Source organism: Bufo bufo, chromosome 4 (assembly GCF_905171765.1).
Source record: "Bufo bufo chromosome 4, aBufBuf1.1, whole genome shotgun sequence".
Lineage (NCBI taxonomy): Eukaryota > Metazoa > Chordata > Amphibia > Anura > Bufonidae > Bufo > Bufo bufo.
The window spans coordinates 51,325,069-51,347,006 of NC_053392.1; positions in this window are offsets into that span (position 1 = coordinate 51,325,069).

Consider the following 21,938-nt stretch of genomic DNA (forward strand, 5'->3'; position numbering starts at 1 on the left):
GGGGAGCCGCACGGACGGTAAGTACACTGCTCCCCCGCTCCCCGCTACACTTACCATGGCTGTCAGGACTTTAGCGTCCCGGCAGCCATGGTAACCACTCTGAAAAAGCTAAATGTCGGCTCCGGCAATGCGCCGAAACGACGTTTAGCTTAAGGCCGGATCCGGATCAATGCCTTCCAATGGGCATTAATTCCGGATCCGGCCTTGCGGCAAGTGTTCCGGATTTTTGGCCGGAGCAAAAAGCGCAGCATGCTGCGGTATTTTCTCCGGCCAACAAACGTTCCGTACCGGAACTGAAGACATCCTGATGCATCCTGAACGGATTACTCTCCATTCAGAATGCATTAGGATAATCCTGATCAGGATTCTTCCGGCATAGAGCCCCGACGACGGAACTCTATGCCGGAAGACAATAACGCACGTGTGAAAGAGCTGTAAGACTGATCAGGATCCTGATCAGTCTTAAAAATGCCTGATCAGTCGAAAAAATGCATTGAAATGCCGGATCCGTCTTTCCGGTGGCATCCGGCAAAAACGGATCCGGCATTTATTTTTTCACCTTTTTTTCAGTCTGCGCATGCGCATACCGGAAGGACGGATCCGGCATTCCGGTATTCTGAATGCCGGATCCGGCACTAATACATTCCTATGGGAAAAAATGCCTGATCAGGCATTCAGGCAAGTCTTCAGTTTTTTTAGCCGGAGATAAAACCGTAGCATGCTACGGTTTTCTCTTTTGCCTGATCAGTCAAAACGACTGAACTGAAGACATCCTGATGCAAACTGAACGGATTACTCTCCATTCAGAATGCATGGGGACATACCTGATCAGTTATTTTCCGGTATAGAGCCCCTGTGACGGAACTCTATGCCGGAAAAGAACAACGCAAGTGTGAAAGTAGCCTAAAAGAGTTCTTCCATGACAAACAGGAGAGAGAATTCTCAAACAGCCAAACACAATTGGCACTGGTGGACAAAAAACAGTCTGACTGGACCCCTCCCCCTGGCCGCAATACCATTTTGGACCAGTACATTGACTCCTTTAGGCTACTTTCACACTTGCGTTTCACGGATCCGTCAATAAACTGACTAAACGGAGACAAACGGAAGCCGTTCAAACGGATCCGTCTGTATTGCGGATCCGTTTGTCACGTTCGTTTCCGTTTTGCCATCCGTTTAGCGGATCCGTTTTGGAATGAGTAGCATCTCTAGGTTCCATCTTCATGTATTCATATCCCCAGGGTTGACATGCTCCTATATTTCTCCAGGGCTATCTTGTTGAAATTCAAAGTTGGTCCGGCTTTGATAATGGACAACACCTTTCAGACTCTTGTGCACGACTACATGCACTTAAAGATGTATAGTGTTCGTTAGCGGGCCATATGTCCCTGATCGTCATTGATCGTGCGTACGGGAGTACAGAGCATCATGATGCTGACCATGTTGTGCCGCACACTGGGCTATTGTCCCGCACTCATATGATCTATTAGTGCAAGACTATATCCCCGCGGGCAGCTCAACTTCCGCAGAATCATTGTACACTATGATGCTGTGTCCTCTCGTGTGCAGGATCAATACCACTACGGGACATATGGCCCGCTCACGGACCGTATGTCTCTTGGGGCATACAGTCGTGTGCAAGATGCCTTAAAGGGGTTTTCTCATCTCATACAATGGGGGCATGCCACTAAGATATGCCCACATTGTCTTATAGGTGCGGATCCCACCGCTGGTACCCTCACATATATTGAGAACGGAGCCAAGAAAGTGGATGAGGTCGCACTGCGCCGCCGCCCTCCATTCATATCTATTGGAGAGGCGGGGATTAGCGCTTGTGGTGGACGTACCACGGGAAATTTGTTGTCCTCCAGCAACAGTGACCCGTTCTCTAGCATGATCTTAAACTCATGCAACTGCTCGGGCGTCATTGAGTCCATCAAACTGATCATGCTTAGCCCATAATAGTAGTTTGGGCTGCGTTGAAACGCCGACTCCGCCACCTCCCAGCGGCGAATCAAGTCAGCACCAAACTCCATCTGATGTTGGGCAAAACCTTCTAAAGCGTCGGAAACGACCTCTACAAGTTTTGCATAATCAGCTCGATTTGGCCTACCGGATCTCCGCCCGCTCACCAGGGCTCTCAAATTTTGGCGAAAACCTGAGAGCCTCTGTTGAGCGGAGGGATTCGGTAGGGGACCCGGATTATCCTGAGCCGATACATGAGGGACAGGAGGGATGGCGCTTGCGATCTGTTCCGGTTCCGCCTCAGGAGGTTGTTCAGGCTCCCGAGTGCTGCTGGCACTTCTGTAGGAAAAAAATAAGGAAAGTTAAGAATTGTTCTTTAAATAAAACATCCATGTTCTATGCTATGTCTACCGTATACCATAGGGGCCTAAACAGGAGAGCCAAACTCTCCGCTGTCTCAAATAGCCCATTAAAATCAGATGGACTATAGGGGGCTGGCCAAAACAGGTGAGCCAAATGCTCCGCTGTCTCAGACAGCCCCTTACACTCAGAAGGAGAGAATAGTTGTCCCTCTGACTGTAGGGAGCTGGCCAAAACAGGGGAGCCAAACGCTCCGCTGTCTCAGACAGCCCCTTACACTCAGATGGATTGTAGGGGGCTGGCCAAAACAGGGAGCCAAACACTCCGCTTTCTCAGACAAAAAAATGTTTAACAGTTGTTAAAAATATTTACCTTCTTGGTGCCATCGCCTTTCGTAGGAACCCCAGGGCCGCCGTATGGATGTATGGGGTCCCTGAGGTTCCTCCGGAGCCACCCTCCTGAAGCAGTCCCGGATAGATCGCCAACGCGTTGTAACCAGTTTGACTATAGAAAAAAAACATAAAAAATTAAATCAGCATGATGAAAGGAAAAGAACAATATTAATGTATTAAAATACATATTGTTTTACTTACCATATTTTTCCTGAGCCGCCGAATTTAGATCCCCCCAGGTCTCAAAAACTTTGGCACAGATGTCCCTCCAGAGCCGCTGGGTACGATGATGATCAGCGTGGTGGCGGTCGGAGTAGTCCCATAATGCTGGACGCGCCTCCACCAGTTGGATGAGGAGCAGTTTATCTATCGTAGGAACCCCGAACTCCTCATCTTCCCTGGTGGAGCCTACGGAACCCTGAAAAAAAGGAAATACAAAATTAAATGTAAATCCTAATACAAAATGCAAATTAAAACTACTTAATTCAAGACTTACACGTCTACGACCGCCACGCTCATTCCCGCGGACTCTGGAGGCGACTGTGGGATCCTCGCTGGCGGCTCTAGGTGCAGATTGCTGAAACAAATTTTTTATTTTTTTTAAAAAGAATGTATTTAAATAAAAAAATAAATTATATATATATATATATATATATATATATATATATAAAAATACAAAGAGAGAGCAGCAGCACTACTTGCAGATGAAGTCGGGTGCAAAATCCTCTGACCTTAGGCTGTTCAGTCAAAATGGTTGTAGGTATTTCAAAGAAGAGGCAGCACTCCAGAATAAGGTGAAAAAATTACCCGCTTTATTTCCCCTGTGCAACGTTTCAACTGCTCATTGCAGTCTTTCTCAAGCATAACAATTGGTGTCACAGCATTTACATTTATACCCACAATGCTTAGTGGGTCAATTAACAAAGTAATTGACAATAGCATAATCAACAATGTATAAAAATATATAAAAACGTGAATTACTTTAAAATTTTCCATGATCATATGTGAATTCATTTATATATCATGTATGCAGATTGCGATCTTTAACATACATCGTGATATCATATGCAATCTGCAAAAAATCACAAGTAAACAAACACTGCCCAGTACATAAAGTGCCTCGTGCTTTGTGCTAATCATAGTGATCACCTGTGAGTGCTAATTAAGCGGTCAATAGCCGCATGGTTTAAAAACTTACAGAGTGGAGTGTCGTGATGGCAGGCATCTCGGCGTCCCTGGGGCCTCACCGCGCATGCTCGGTATCCTGGATACCGGTGTACACAAAGGGAAGACGCAACCGGAAGTGACGTCAAACCCGATGCGCGCACCAGCATCCCGGCAACTCACCCAGGAGCATGACGAAATGGAGGGCGGCGCCTCCCCATTCGGCCTCCCGATCACATGACCCGGTCACGTGAATCGTTGCCTGACAACAAGGAAGTGCTTACCCTCAACACCACGTCATCTCCAGGGCCAGTCAGAGCACGGCAATGAGACCTATATTAGGGATAAAAACAACTGGAGAATGATCAGATCATGAACACTATTCACATGGTGTTTATAAATGATTAAAAATAAGAAAAAAATAGATACATAAATCAGGATATCAAATCGTGAATATCGGAGGATTATAGTCCTTAAAGGGGACATAACACATATTATATATAATGGAGAAAAGGTGGGTATGGTCCATAAGGATGCACCACGCGAGTGATCATCCCCATAGACCAAAAGGATCACGGGGTACGGAGCATTGTCCACACTTCGCATCCCCACACTCCTCTTCTACCCTCCAATCATCTCCTGTAGCCATAACTTCCTCCATTCACGACTTATCCGTTATTCTTTCAGTGTGAGGCCATGATTGAAGTGTAAACCCCATTCTCCTGTTCTGGACCTATACCGCCAAGACGACTGCCACCATTCTCCTCCACCATGAAAATAACTTGAGGGATAAGTGAATACTTTTAGGATCCCAATAATCCTAAAAAAGAAAGAAGTAAAATAAGAAAAGGATAGGTTAAATGCAATAATTTAAACACCAAAGGTGATCACATAACCAATTTGGTAAACAGAACCCCACAGAGACGCAATAGAACCCAGTATTCTACATAATATTCCACTTAAAGTCCACATTCAGACCCTTAGGTTTGAGTGACTGTAGGCGATGTATCCACCGCAGTTCCCGTTGTTTAAGGGTCACTGTACGGTCGCCACCTCGTCTACCCCTTTGAACCTGGTCTAAGATCATACATTTAAGGTCTTTCTCAGTATGGCCATACTCCACAAAGTGTTTAGGGACCGGTAGGTCCAATCTTTTGCGTCTTATTGAGAACCGGTTGTTATTCAAACGCCTTTTTTTATGTCACATGTGGTTTCCTCCACATAGAGGAGACCACATACTTTACAAATGACGAGGCAGCACTTCCAGCTTTAGGTTGGCAGGGTGAAGACCCCAAAACTTTAATCCCAGCAACGTTTCGGCCTACTCAATGAGGCCTTTATCAAGCTACATAACAGTGCATATAACCAGGTATATATACCCACAATTCAATACAAAATAATTACAATCAGTGATTACACATGTCATCAATCAAGTCACATGATCTCTAACTCCATCGTCACGTGACATTTGTGCGTGATAAACATTTACAAAAGAAATATACAAAGGTATAAAAATTACAAATAGTGATCATCCATGATTACAATAGATATGTGCATTTCAGTTAATATATGTACATACATCTAGTTTAAACAGAGTTTATGTCCCATGCGTACATAACCCCAAGTAAAGTGCATATGTGCTCCGTGCATAAAGAGTTAAAATCTTTATCCATGATTCAGCTGCATCATATCTAAACTTAAAAACAACATGCTGAAGCTCACCGTCCATGGACCCATACAACCAGCCGGCGTTGGCGTCCCTCAGTCTGCAGCGCGCATGCTCCGGGTCAGACGTCACTGGTCCCGCCCCCGACGTCGCCGCGCTCCTACGTGCCAACTCCATGGACCGCAGCGTCATCCAATGGAGCGCATCGCAGGAACAACAGCAAAGAGGGGAGGAGGGCCAGGTCATGTGACACAGCAAAGCGTCACGCAGCATCAGAGGGCGTGTTCATGCTCCGGGTCAGACGTCACTGGTCCCGCCCCCGACGTCGCCGCGCTCCTACGTGCCAACTCCATGGACCGCAGCGTCATCCAATGGAGCACATCGCAGGAACAACAGCAAAGAGGGGAGGAGGGCCAGGTCATGTGACACGGCAAAGCGTCACGCAGCATCAGAGGGCGTATTCAGTGTCCAAGGAGATATGAGATAAATATCTCAATGAGGACAATCGCGGAGGTGCCAGTAATAATAATAGTGCGCAACCTTACATGCTACAATATATCTATAACCTCAATGTATAGAGGGCGGACGGGGTGGATAAAATGACAATCAAACTCGGCCTCTGGCCAGAGGCGATCTCATCTCTTCCGAAACGTTGCTGGGATTAAAGTTTTGGGGTCTTCACCCTGCCACCTAAAGCTGGAAGTGCTGCCTCGTCATTTGTAAAGTATATATCTTGGAGGAGGGGCCGGCCTCTGTGAGGAATTGCACCCAGTGCACAACGTCTGACTGTGCTGCTGCAATATTTGGGATTTGGGATTTTATATATATATATATATATATATATATATACTTACTTACTTCTTGACAGCCCCGGTCCGGGCTTGGTCCACCTCCCCTGGACGATGGCGAGTCCACACATACTGATTAATGCAACAAATCAAACAGTACAAACTCCAAGCGTTGATTTTATACTTACCGGCCACTGAATACGCCTGCGCCTTCTGGGTGGGTTTTCCAATCGATTTTTGTCTTCTTTGATGACATCTGTACACAACAGAATACCAGACAAAATGAAGATAACGTTAAAGGAACTTGTTTAGAGCACTATTTCCACATATATCAACAATTTTTTTATATTTTTTTTAATACTTACTTTTTAAAAGATAGATTGGTGCTTGCCCACCGCAGAACTTTCTTTCAATTTAATTTTTTTTATATATTTTTTGGAAGACCCTAATAATAAAATGATTAAAAAAAATAATCCAACAGGAGCCATAATCCCCCCAAGTGCCATAAACACCCCCAGAGACAGCAGCCCCGCATAGTGCCAGCAGCCCCCCATAGTGCCAGCAGCCCCCCACAGTGACATCAGCCCCCCAGTTCCAAACAACCTTCCCACAGTGCCCTCAGCCCCCCCAATGCCAGAAGCACCGCACAGTTCCAGCCACAAAAACCCTTGCAGTGCCAGAAGCACTGCATGCACAGTTCCAGACACAAACACCCCCGCAGTGCCAGCAGACCCCCCAATTCCATCCACACACACCCCCGCAGTGCCAGCAGACCCCCCAATTCCAGCCACACACACCCCCACAGTGCCAGCAGCAACCACAGTTTCAGCCACAAACACCCCCGCAGTGCCAGCAGCACCCACAGTTCCAGCCACATAAACCCCGCCAATGCCAGAAGCACCGCACAGTTCCAGCCACAAACATAATCGCAGTGCCAGCAGACCCCCCCAGTTCCAGCCACACACCCCCCCGCAGTGCCATCAGCCCCCCCAGTGCCAGAAGCCCCCCATAAAGGCAGCCCCCACCACCAGTGCCAGCAGCCCCCACTTTTCCAGACACACACACACCCCTTCCCAAGTGCCAGCAGCCCCCCCCTAGAAATAGATAGATAGATAGATAGATAGATAGATAGATAGATAGATAGATAGATAGATAGATTCAGACATCCCAACCTGCAAAAACTCATTTCAGGGAGGTGCACGTCTCATTTCAGGGAGGTTTTCTTTTTTTTTCTTTCACAAACTTTTTATTACATTTTCCAAACATATGCAGTATCTGCACACTTTGCTCTATGGTGTGGAGGACTGGGCTCATTACCCTGCCCCACATTATCATATTTATGTATATGATTAAAGGGATTCTGTCACCACCTATAAGCCCTGTGAGCTAAACATATGCTCATGTCCAGGGTAGCATTCAGATTTCTAAGGTGGCCTTATAAAGGCTATTTGTGGCTTTATTCTGCGGAAAAACAGGTTTTACTAACCTGTCAATCATTGAATTAAGGTGCCCAAGCAGGGGAGGTCTGTGGATGCATGGTGCCCGGCTGCACGCATCGCCGTTCGTGCCCAGCGCCGCCTTCTACTCCTCAGTGCAAATCGAATCTTCGGTTCATTCGCTGAGCTGACAAGAAGCAAGTGAACAGAAGCTTAGGTTGCGCAATGCGCATGCGCGGATGCTTCGATTCTCTTGCTGACTCACTGAGTCGGCTCTTGGTCTGAGTCAGGAAGTTAATTCTTTAAAACCCTGTGTGTAATTAGGAAAAAACAAGCATCCAGGGGGGGGGTGAATTTAACACTGGGGTAAATAATATAATTAAAATGGAGGGTTAAATGTGTAAATGTATTTAAAAAAAATACATCTCTCTCAATAGTTCTAGAGCTACTGAATGAGACAGAAGAAGGGATGCCTTTAACATATATATCTCCTTGAGAAGCCAATTTGACCCTCAAGGGTTAATTCAACCTGTAATCTAAACTCTGTGTCCTGTCACTTCTCTTATCTCTCTGCTCTGCTATCAGTAAACCTTTCCGGGATATATTGTTTCACATGCGGGCGTCAGGGAGCCGCTATCTAATAGCGGGAGACTCCCTGAACCTCTGGGAGACTTACATGGAGTTACATGGAGTCCAGGAGAAATGGGACTACTTAAAAGGTGCATTATTGAAGGCAACAGAAAATTGCATTAGACTTGTCAGTAAAAGCAAAAAAAGGAAGAGACCACTGTGGTACTCAGCAGAAGTGGCCCAAATCATTAAAAATAAAAAGCTAACATTTTGTAATTATAAAAAAACCCAGAGCAATGAAGATAAGGAAATCTACAAGATTAGGCAGAGAGAGGCCAAGCAAGTTATAAGAACTTCTAAAGCGCAGGCAGAAGAAAAACTAGCTCAGTCTATGAAAAAAGGGGATAAGACATTCTTCAGATATATAAATGAAAAAAGGAAATTAAAACAGGGAATAACTAAATTAAAAACAAAGGACGGAAGGTATGTAGAAGAGAATAAAGGGCTAGCCGACTGCCTTAATGAATACTTCTGTTCAGTTTTTACAAAAGAAAAAGAAGGAGAAGGACCTCCACTAGAAAGGATGACTAATAAATCATTTGATGCATGTATCTTTACAGAGGAAGATGTTCTAAGTTTGCTGTCTAAGGTGAAGACAAATAAGTCACAGGGGCCTGATGAGATACACCCAAAATTATTAAAAGAGCTTAGTGGTGAGCTGGCAAAACCGCTAACAGATTTATTTAACCAATCATTAGTAACAGGAGTCGTCCCGGAAGATTGGAAATTGGCAAATGTCGTGCCCATTCACAAGAAAGGTAGTAGGGAGGAATCGAGCAACTATAGACCAGTGAGTCTGACATCAATAGTAGGCAAATTAATGGAAACCCTATTAAAGGATAGGATTGTGGAACATCTAAAATCCCATGGATTGCAAGATGAAAAACAACATGGGTTTACTTCAGGGAGATCATGTCAAACAAATCTTATAGATTTTTTTGACTGGGTGACTAAAATAATAGACGGTGGAGGTGCAGTAGACATCGCATATCTAGATTTTAGTAAGGCTTTTGACACTGTCCCACATAGAAGACTTATCAATGACTGCAGTTTATTGAGCATGGACTCCCATATTGTTGAGTGGATTAGGCAGTGGCTGAGTGACAGACAGCAGAGGGTTGTAGTCAATGGAGAACATTCAAAACAAGGTCATGTTACCAGTGGGGTTCCACAGGGATCTGTACTGGGACCAATTTTGTTTAATATCTTCATAAGTGATATTGCAAAAGGCCTCGATGGTAAGGTTTGTCTTTTTGCTGATGACACAAAGATATGTAACAGGGTTGATGTTCCTGGAGGGAAACGCCAAATGGAAAAGGATTTAGGAAAACTAGAAGAATGGTCAGAACTCTGGCAACTGAAATTTAATGTGGATAAGTGCAAGATAATGCACCTGGGGCGTAAAAACCCAAGGGCAGAATATAGAATATTTGACACAGTCCTGACCTCAGTATCTGAGGGAAGGGATTTAGGAGTAATTATTTCAGAAGACTTAAAGGTGGGAAGACAATGTAATAGAGCAGCACGAAATGCCAGCAGAATGCTTGGATGTATAGGGAGAGGTATAAGCAGTAGAAAGAGTGAAGTGCTTATGCCGCTGTACAGAACACTGGTGAGACCTCCCTTGGAGTATTGTGCGCAGTACTGGAGGCCATATCTCCAGAAGGATATAGATACTCTAGAGAGAGTTCAGAGAAGAGCTACTAAACTAGAACATGGATTGCAGGATAAAACTTACCAGGAAAGGTTAAAGGACCTTAACATGTATAGCTTGGAAGAAAGAAGAGACAGAGGGGATATGATAGAAACGTTTAAATACATAAAGGGAATCAACTCGGTAAAGGAGGAGAGCATATTTAAAAGAAGAAAAACTACCACAAGAGGACACAGTTTTAAATTAGAGGGGCAAAGGTTTAAAAGTAATATAAGGAAGTATTACTTTACTGAGAGAGTAGTGGATGCATGGAATAGCCTTCCTGCAGAAGTGGTAGCTGCAAATACAGTGAAGGGGTTTAAGCATGCATGGGATAGGCATAAGGCTATCCTTCATATAAGATAGGGCCAGGGGCTATTCATAGTATTCAGTATATTGGGCAGACTAGATGGGCCAAATGGTTCTTATCTGCCGACACATTCTATGTTTCTATGTTAGATTGATAGAAAAAAAAAGAAAGATAGACAAACAGACAAAACTTCATATACTTACCAGTCTCATCAAGTAGATAATCCAAAATGGCCGACGATGAGGGGGAGGGACAGGAAGTTACTGGGCATGCGCAGAGACGTGAACGGTTTCTAACGGATCCGTGTCAAAGCGGAGCCAGGACAAACGGATCCGTCCCCATTGACTTTCATTGTAAATCTGGACGGATCCGTTTGGCTCCGCACGGCCAGGCGGACACGAAAACGCTGCAAGCTGCGTTCGGGTGTCCGCCTGCTGAGCGGAACGGAGGCCAAGCGGAGCCAGACTGATGCATTCTGAGCGGATCCGCATCCACTCAGAATGCATTGGGGTCGTACGGATGCGTTCGGGGCCGCTTGTGAGAGTGTTAAGATATATGACATCTTTTTATATGCCCTTATACAGCTTATCCATTGATCTACAGTCATATGAATATGTTGTAAGTTTGTTAACCAAGAAGTGTTTAAATAAAGTTGCACTCAGAGAAAAAAAAAAAAAAAGAGGCTGCAGTGAGCAGAGCAGTGTGTGTTCCTGAGGAAACAAAAGCATGGTGTCTGTGTGAATTTGTCCTCCGTCAGAGATCTTCTGTAATCCACAAGATAGGTTCAGAAGCAACTTCATCCGGTTATCCTATCTCTTAAGTAAAGAAATGGCAACAGGTTATGGGCCCAGGAGAGAGGGAACGAGCCGATGGAGCAGGCTACTTTTCGATGGAGATGAGAAGAATTATGAGCTGTGGGAGACAAAATTCCTAGGCCATCTACGCTTGATGAATCTTAAAGAAACCATCCTGCGTGAACCAGCAGATGGAGTAGATCCTATGCAAGATAGGAATAAGAATGAAGAAGCTTATGCTGAACTAATACAATTCCTAGATGATAAAAGTCTATCTCTTATAATGAGAGAAGCAACTGATAATGGAAGAAAAGCGCTGAAAATCCTGAGAGATCATTACGCTGGCCAAGGAAAGCCACGTATCATACATTTATACACAGAACTAACATCTCTTCAGAAATCTGAATGTGAAAGTGTCACAGACTACAGGGAGTGCAGAATTATTAGGCAAGTTGTATTTTTAAGGATTAATTTTATTATTGAACAACAACCATGTTCTCAATGAACCCAAAAAACTCATTAATATCAAAGCTGAATATTTTTGGAAGTAGTTTTTAGTTTGTTTTTAGTTTTAGCTATTTTAGGGGGATATCTGTGTGTGCAGGTGACTATTACTGTGCATAATTATTAGGCAACTTAACAAAAAACAAATATATACCCATTTCAATTATTTATTTTTACCAGTGAAACCAATATAACATCTCAACATTCACAAATATACATTTCTGACATTCAAAAACAAAACAAAAGCAAATCAGTGACCAATATAGCCACCTTTCTTTGCAAGGACACTCAAAAGCCTGCCATCCATGGATTCTGTCAGTGTTTTGATCTGTTCACCATCAACATTGCGTGCAGCAGCAACCACAGCCTCCCAGACACTGTTCAGAGAGGTGTACTGTTTTCCCTCCTTGTAAATCTCACATTTGATGATGGACCACAGGTTCTCAATGGGGTTCAGATCAGGTGAACAAGGAGGCCATGTCATTAGATTTTCTTCTTTTATACCCTTTCTTGCCAGCCACGCTGTGGAGTACTTGGACGCGTGTGATGGAGCATTGTCCTGCATGAAAATCATGTTTTTCTTGAAGGATGCAGACTTCTTCCTGTACCACTGCTTGAAGAAGGTGTCTTCCAGAAACTGGCAGTAGGACCGGGAGTTGAGCTTGACTCCATCCTCAACCCGAAAAGGCCCCACAAGCTCATCTTTGATGATACCAGCCCAAACCAGTACTCCACCTCCACCTTGCTGGCGTCTGAGTCGGACTGGAGCTCTCTGCCCTTTACCAATCCAGCCACGGGCCCATCCATCTGGCCCATCAAGACTCACTCTCATTTCATCAGTCCATAAAACCTTAGAAACATCAGTCTTGAGATATTTCTTGGCCCAGTCTTGACGTTTCAGCTTGTGTGTCTTGTTCAGTGGTGGTCGTCTTTCAGCCTTTCTTACCTTGGCCATGTCTCTGAGTATTGCACACCTTGTGCTTTTGGGCACTCCAGTGATGTTGCAGCTCTGAAATATGGCCAAACTGGTGGCAAGTGGCATCTTGGCAGCTGCACGCTTGACTTTTCTCAACTCATGGGCAGTTATTTTGCGCCTTGGTTTTTCCACACGCTTTTTGCGACCCTGTTGACTATTTTGAATGAAACGCTTGATTGTTCGATGATCACGCTTCAGAAGCTTTGCAATTTTAAGAGTGCTGCATCCCTCTGCAAGATATCTCACTATTTTTGACTTTTCTGAGCCTGTCAAGTCCTTCTTTTGACCCATTTTGCCAAAGGAAAGGAAGTTGCCTAATAATTATGCACACCTGATATAGGGTGTTGATGTTATTAGACCACACCCCTTCTCATTACAGAGATGCACATCACCTAATATGCTTAATTGGTAGTAGGCTTTCGAGCCTATACAGCTTGGAGTAAGACAACATGCATAAAGAGGATGATGTGGTCAAAATACTCATTTGCCTAATAATTCTGCACGCAGTGTATATCATACGCCCAGAAACAGCTATTACAGCACTCAGAAATGCAGGAGAGACCCTCAGTGATGGACTATTAGTTGCTATGACTCTTAAAGGCCTGCCTGAATCATTCAAACCATTTGCAATCCATATAACACAAGGTAAAGAAGATATGACTTTTACTGACTTTAAAACCAAGTTAAGGATTTTTGAGGACACTGAAAAATATGGTAGCAGCACAAGCACTGATAATGTTGTGAAGGTCAGCACCCCTGCTATACCAACAAAGGAGAAAGACATCATTATCTGCTACAATTGTAATCAGAAAGGTCACAAAGCCAATGCATGTCCAAGCAGAGTGAATAAAAGGAAGACACAGTGGTGTAATTATTGCAGGAGCTCCACTCACAGAGAGACATTGTGCAGACGAAAAGCACGAGACAATGTAAAGCATGTAGTTGATGATACAGAACAAACATATGCTTTTAAAATAAGCGAAGACCAGTTAAGCAATCCCGTAACAAAAAGCCTGATGGTAGATACTGGAGCAACATCGCATATTATTACAGACATTAAGAAATTTAAAAGATTTGACACCTCGTTTAAGCCAGAGAAACACTACATGGAGTTGGCAGATGGGAAAAGAACTTCCAGTGTAGCGCTCAAGAGAGGCGACGCAGAAGTGTACATAATGGACAGTAAGGGAAAACAAATGAGGACTGCTACAAAACGCATTATTTATCCCCACATATCCACAAGACATTTTCTCAGTTGAAGCAGCAACAAGGAATGGGGCGTCTGTTGAATTCCGACAAGATGACAGTATTCTGGTTCATAAGAATGGTACAAAATGTATTATAAAGAAATACAACAGGCTTTACTATTTGGACACCTATAAGGGATGTGAAGACAGTTGTTACGGTTGTTATGATATTCAGATATGGCATGAAATCCTTGGTCATTGTAATTACGATGATATCTTGAAACTACAGAATCTAGTAGATGGAATGAAGATCCAAGGTAAGGTTGATAAGTCCAACCTGAATTGTGAGATTTGTACCCAAGGGAAATTTACTCAGAGTAGAAACAGAGAGTCTGACACCCGTGCAAAATATCCACTTGAACTAGTACACACAGATTTAACAGGTCCTATAGAGCCAGTTGCAAAGGACGGATTCAAATACATCATAGCGTTCACTGATGATTATTCTGGTGCAGTGTTTGTATACTTTCTGAAAAACAAGAGTGACACAGTTCTAGCCACAGAGAAGTTTATCGCTGATACTGCCCCCTATGGGACCATCAAGAAAATGAGGTCAGACAATGGTACCGAATTCACATCGAATGACTTCCAGTCACTACTCATAAAGAGGAGCATAAGACATGAAACTTCAGCACCTTACTCACCACATCAAAATGGAACGGCTGAAAGAAACTGGAGAACACTGATAGAGATGGCAAGATGTATGCTAATAGAGAGTAAAGTACCAAAAGAGTTATGGACATATGCAGTGATGACAGCAGCTATGATTCAAAATCGATGTTTTAACAGTCGTTTGAAGCAAACGCCGTACAACATACTGACAGGGAAGAAACCAGACTTTTCAAAAATGAAGATTTTTGGATCAGAATGTTTTGCATACAAACACAATAAGAAAAAGTTGGATCCAAAATGCACAAAAGGGATTTTTGTAGGATATGACAAAAATAGTCCCTCTTACCTGGTGTATTACCCTGAAACTAGCAAAGTCTTCAAGCACAGACTAGTAAAGTCCATTGAAAAGGACGTAATCGAGAAACAAACTCAGACTGAGCTGTTGGACAATAATGATGATGACTATGAGGAAAGGAGTGTAATGCCTGTATCAAGTCCAACAACTAAAGTGACCCCAGATTCTTTAGCGGAGATTGAAGAGGACAAAGATGATGACCATGGTACAAGATACCCTACAAGAAATAGAAAAACTCTTCAGTATTTAAATGACTATGTACTAGAATCTGTTTGTGATGATCAGGTACCGATGAATATAGATTACTGCTATAGAGCACATGATGTACCCCAGACCTTCAGAGAAGCTATGGAAACACCCCAGTCACAAAGTTGGTTAGATGCAATGAAAGAAGAGATGGAATCACTAAAGGAGAATGATACCTTCACATTGACCACATTACCAGAAGGTAAAAATTCAGTGGGGGGTAGATGGGTATATGTGATAAAAAGCAATGCAAATGGAACTGAAACATACAAAGCCGGGTTTGTGGCAAAAGGTTATAATCAAGTAAAGGGAACTGACTACATGGAAATTTTTTCTCCAACTGCAAATTTTACTTCATTACGCATTTTGATGCAAATGGCAGCACAATATGATTTAATTTTGCATCAAATGGATGTGAAGACAGCTTTCTTGCATGCCCCAATTGATTGTGATATATATATAGACCAACCAGAAGGTTTTGAGATCAAAGATGACACAAATAAAAAGCTAGTTCTCAAACTAAAAAAGTCACTGTATGGTCTTAAGCAATCGGGAAGAAACTGGAACAAGATGCTACATGATTATCTATGTTCAAATGCATTTATACAAAATTCTGTAGACCATTGTGTATATGCCAAACAGAACGGCAATGAACAAGCAATATTATTAATATGGGTTGATGATCTGATCATTGCTGCAAGCGATGAAAAACTACTCAATGATGTGAAGTTAACACTTGCGACAAAATTCTAAATGAAGGATCTTGGGAAACTGAACTATTTTTTGGGCATCGATTTTAGACAGACTAGTGAAACGGTGAAAATGAATCAGAAGAGATACATTTTGAAAATGATAGAAAAGATTTGGTATGTCAGATTGTAAACCGAGATCTACTCCCTGTGGACAAAAATTTGATTTTGACGACAAAAGTGAACTTGCAGATGTAAAAAGCTAGGCAGTTTGATTTATGTGGCTACGTGTACAAGACCGGATTTGAGTTGGACTATAAGCAAACTGTCACAACACTTTTCACAACCAAGTGTACAGCACATGATCACTGCCAAACACGTACTGAGATACTTGAAAGGAACTGTCAATTTTGAACTATGCTACAGAAAATGTAAAGAGAAATTAAAACTAGAGGCGTATAGTGATGCCAGTTGGGCCTTGGACCAGATTGATAGGAGAAGCACAACAGGATATTGTTTCAGCCTGACTGAAAATGGACCTCAGATTTCTTGCAAGTCAAAGAAACAACCAACAATTGCACTATCGTCCTGTGAAGCTGAATATATAGCATTAGCCGCAACCACACAGGAGAGTCTATATCTTGCACAATTGCTAAGAGAATTGGACAGTGAATGTCAGTATGAGCCAGTAAAGATTTTTGAAGATAATCAGAGTGCGATAGCTCTCGCAAAGAACCCAGTTTACCATCAGAGATGCAAACCTATTGACATTAAATTTCATTTCCTTAGATCTGTTCTGAGTCAAGGCAAGATAGATCTTGAGTATAGTTCTACGGATAAAATGGTAGCTGATGTTATGACTAAACCAATAACAAAGTTTAAGCTTGATAGGTTTGTGAGTTATATTTTTGGAATATACAGTAGATAGTAAAATGATGTAACTGTACCAAACTATTTCTCATAAGCAGTATAAGAGCAAGTGGGGGTGTTAAGATAGATGACATCTTTTTATATGCCCTTATACAGCTTATCCATTGATCTACAGTCATATGAATATGTTGTCTGTTTGTTAACCAAGAAGTGTTTAAATAAAGAGGCTGCAGTGAGCAGAGCAGTGTGTGTTCCTGAGGAAACAAAAGCATGGAGCCTGTGATCTTCTGTAATCCACAAGATAGGTTCAGAAGCAACTTAATCCGGTTATCCTATCTCTTAAGTAAAGAAATGGCAACAGAGAGCCTTCAAGCGGAGCTCACAAGCGGAACCCCGAACGCAAGTGTGAAAGTAGCCTAACTCCCGATGGCAGATATGAGGTGAAAGAACGTTTGGACACTTGGAGAACATGGCTTTCAACATAGATCATTCATTTAGCAGGTAGCAGGTGAAATGCTTGGCAACTGTAATATTAATGTGCACTCAAATAAAAACAATGGTTCTTCACCTAAAGCTGTGCATACCCACTCAATAGCTGTTGGCTGAACGATCATTCAGCTGACAGCTACCACTACCATCACCCCATAGACATACACATTTGGCTCAGCCTACACTGTCTGTGTATTCTATGGGGACAGCGGAGAAGGCTTAACTAACAGGAAACAAAATTATTGGGCAAAAACATTAATCTCGCCAGATCCTTGTCTCCCCCCACAGATGATGTGGGGGAGAGTCGAAAGCTCGACACGCACATTAGTGTGACATCCAAACGCACCTTTCCGGGTGGATTTGGCCAACAATAATATAATGTGTATGGCCAGCTTTAAAGCTCTTTGTTGTATGTTGTGAAGCTGTGACTTATTCAGAGAACATTACGTAACAGGAACTTTCTGGGAAGAGATCTGTACATGAAGATTTTTGAAGAGCAATTATATTTGGCCTTTATTTACCCCTGACTGTTTTGTTTTGCCAATCTATTTAAATGGAAGAGGACAGATAATCTCATACGAAATCTAATGAAAACATGATTGTCTGCATGTATGATTGTCTTGATGATTCATAAGAGTACTGTAGGTGCCAACATTAGGTCTTGTTCTCACTAACCTTCCCAGTGCAATGTACCACATCAACTTTTTTTGCATGTATAAGATAAATGTCAGAGTCCAACATCTTTGAACCCCACCTTGTCAAGAACATGGGGTCCCAAGTCCACATTCTAGTTCGGCAAGCAGGACTGGCGTGTGCTATACCTTTCCAAAGATGTAACCATTTCAAATAATCAACCAAATGGCACATATTTCCACTATGGTACATCCAGTGCCTATTACAGGGAGTGCAGAATTATTAGGCAAATGAGTATTTTGACCACATCATCCTCTTTATGCATGTTGTCTTACTCCAAGCTGTATAGGCTCGAAAGCCTACTACCAATTAAGCATATTAGGTGATGTGCATCTCTGTAATGAGAAGGGGTGTGGTCTAATGACATCAACATCCTATATTAGGTGTGCATAATTATTAGGCAACTTCCTTTCCTTTGGCAAAATGGGTCAAAAGAAGGACTTGACAGGCTCAGAAAAGTCAAAAATAGTGAGATATCTTGCAGAGGGATGCAGCACTCTTAAAATTGCAAAGCTTCTGAAGCGTGATCATCGAACAATCAAGCGTTTTATTTAAAATAGTCAACAGGGTCGCAAGAAGCGTGTGGAAAAACCAAGGCGCAAAATAACTGCCCATGAACTGAGAAAAGTCAAGCGTGCAGCTGCCAAGATGCCACTTGCCACCAGTTTGGCCATATTTCAGAGCTGCAACATCACTGGAGTGCCCAAAAGCACAAAGTGTGCAATACTCAGAGACATGGCCAAGGTAAGAAAGGCTGAAAGACGACCACCACTGAACAAGACACACAAGCTGAAACGTCAAGACTGGGCCAAGAAATATCTCAAGACTGATTTTTCTAAGGTTTTATGGACTGATGAAATGAGAGTGAGTCTTGATGGGCCAGATGGATGGGCCCGTGGCTGGATTGGTAAAGGGCAGAGAGCTCCAGTCCGACTCAGACGCCAGCAAGGTGGAGGTGGAGTACTGGTTTGGGCTGGTATCATCAAAGATGAGCTTGTGGGGCCTTTTCGGGTTGAGGATGGAGTCAAGCTCAACTCCCAGTCCTACTGCCAGTTTCTGGAAGACACCTTCTTCAAGCAGTGGTACAGGAAGAAGTCTGCATCCTTCAAGAAAAACATGATTTTCATGCAGGACAATGCTCCCACGTCCAAGTACTCCACAGCGTGGCTGGCAAGAAAGGGTATAAAAGAAGAAAATCTAATGACATGGCCTCCTTGTTCACCTGATCTGAACCCCATTGAGAACCTGTGGTCCATCATCAAATGTGAGATTTACAAGGAGGGAAAACAGTACACCTCTCTGAACAGTGTCTGGGAGGCTGTGGTTGCTGCTGCACGCAATGTTGATGGTGAACAGATCAAAACACTGACAGAATCCATGGATGGCAGGCTTTTGAGTGTCCTTGCAAAGAAAGGTGTCTATATTGGTCACTGATTTGTTTTTGTTTTGTTTTTGAATGTCAGAAATGTATATTTGTGAATGTTGAGATGTTATATTGGTTTCACTGGTAAAAATAAATAATTGAAATGGGTATATATTTGTTTTTTGTTAAGTTGCCTAATAATTATGCACAGTAATAGTCACCTGCACACACAGATATCCCCCTAAAATAGCTAAAACTAAAAACAAACTAAAAACTACTCCCAAAAATATTCAGCTTTGATATTAATGAGTTTTTTGGGTTCATTGAGAACATGGTTGTTGTTCAATAATAAAATTAATCCTCAAAAATACAACTTGCCTAATAATTCTGCACTCCCTGTATGTTGGTAAGGGGTGAGGTACTCATATGGGCCTAGGATTTACAGATGTGCCCTGGATAAAGGGTACTTTGGACTATGGATATTTGCCCTTATTGCTACTATGCAAAGCCATCAACTCATTACTTTATTGCATCTTAAAGAGTTAACTTGCACTGTGATTTATGCAGTTGTTTGTGGTTATACTGTTTCATATTGTTGAACTGCATTTATTTGTTTATTGTAATATATCCTGTTCATTTGCACTGTTATTAAATCATAGCTGCACTGCACTGTGGAAAGGGTTAAGTCAAAGTGCACTATAGCTACCAGGTGCCTGTTTCACACAGCAGACACCCAAGGCCAATGTCTGCGATTGGTGGTAATGCCGATCACAGGAATTTAACCCCTCAAATGCCGTGGTCAAATGTGACCATCTGAAAACAACAAACTCGGAAGAGTACGTTTTCCGGACAGGAATGCCTCTCCCTGGCTGAGTTCGGGGAAGGCGTTCCATTGCAGTATTAAGCCAGAGCCTGTACTAAGCTTCTAGGCTTATGACTAGTATATTCTGATTTAGGCCTGCAGGTAGCAGCACTGTATTGGATTACAGTATGCTGATATTTGTATATTGCAATGGATAAAATTCCATTACTTAAAAGGGTTGTCTCATCATGGCCACGCATTCGCGGTACACTCCCAATCACTTCTATGGGGAGGCGGCTTGGTGGTGGCCGGACCGGAGTCCTCCAGCCACCACCTTGCTGGGCTCCGTTCTCGATATAGGTGTGGGTCCCAAAGGTGGGACCTGCACCTATGAGAAAATGGGGGCATATCCTAGCGATATGCCCCCATTGTCCATGATGAGACAATCCCTTTAATACAAATTGCCATCTAATGATTGCATGTTGGTGTCCACTTAGGGGCCCAAAATAAAAGGAAAACATAAAAAAAAATTAAAAAAATAAACAAGCAAAAAATAAAGATCAAAAGCATCACCGCATCAGAAAATTCCTGTACTATTAAAATGTAAAAAATGTATCCCATGCTATGAATGGCGTAAATGGAAAAAAAAATCAATACGTCAAAAGGTCATACACACCCCAAAATGGTATCAATAAAAACTACAGATCATTCTAAAAAAAATTAGCCCTCACACAGCTCCATAGATTATAATTTAAAAAAGTTCTGGTGGACAGAATATGGCTAGGGTTGAGCGAACCCGAACTGTAAAGTTCGGGTTCGTACCAAACTTTATGGTGTTCGGCACCCTAAAAGTTCGGGTTTGGGTTCGGTGTTCGGGTAATACCATCGGATCAGAGTTTTCTCCAATCCGATGGTATATTTTAACTTGAAGCGTCCCCATCACCATGGGAACGCCTCTATGTTAGAATATACCATCGGATTTGAGTTAGATGTGAAAACTCTGATCCGACAGTATATTCTAACGCAGGGGCGTTCCCGTAGTGATGGGGACACTCAAAGTTAGAATATACTGAAAACTGTGGACATAACGGCCACCTGCTGCCTGGCAGCACCTGATCTCTTACAGGGGCTGTGATCCGCACAATTAACTTGTGGTTAATTGTGCGGATCACAGCCCCCTGTAAGAGATCAGGTGCTGCCAGGCATCAGGGGGCAAGACCACCCTCCCTCCTCAGTATTAACATTATTGGTGGCCAGTGTGGCCCCCCTCCCTCCCTCCCCAGTATTAAAATCATTGGTGGCCAGTGCGGCCCCCCCACTCCCTCCCTATTAAAATCATTGGTGGCTAGTGCGGCCCCCCTACCCCCTCCCTATTAAAATCATTGGTGGCCAGTGCGGCCCCCCTCCCTATTAAAATCATTGGTGGATAGTGCGGCCCCCCAACCCCCTAATAAAATCATTGGTGTCCAGTGCAGCCTCCCCTCTCCCCCCCTAATTAAAATCATTGGTTAACAACCCCCTCCCCCCATCATTGGTTGCAGCGGAGCGGCAGTTCCGATCGAAGTCCCAGTTTAATCGCTGTCTGCCATGGTTGCTTAGCACTTTTAGCAGCATTATACTTACATGCGCTGTCTGTGGCCGGCCGGCGCTCCTCCTACTGGTAAGTGAAAGGTCCTTGCGGCGCATTTCTTATAGCACAGACCTTTCACTTACCAGTAGGAGGAGCGCCCGGCCGGCCACAGACAGCGCACGTAAGTATAATGCTGCTAAAAGTGCTAAGTAACCATGGCAGCCAGGACTGCAGTAGCGTCCTGGCTGCCATGTTAACCGATCGGAGCCCCTGCGATTAAACTGGGACTCCGATTGGAACTGCTGCTCCGCTGCCACCAATGAT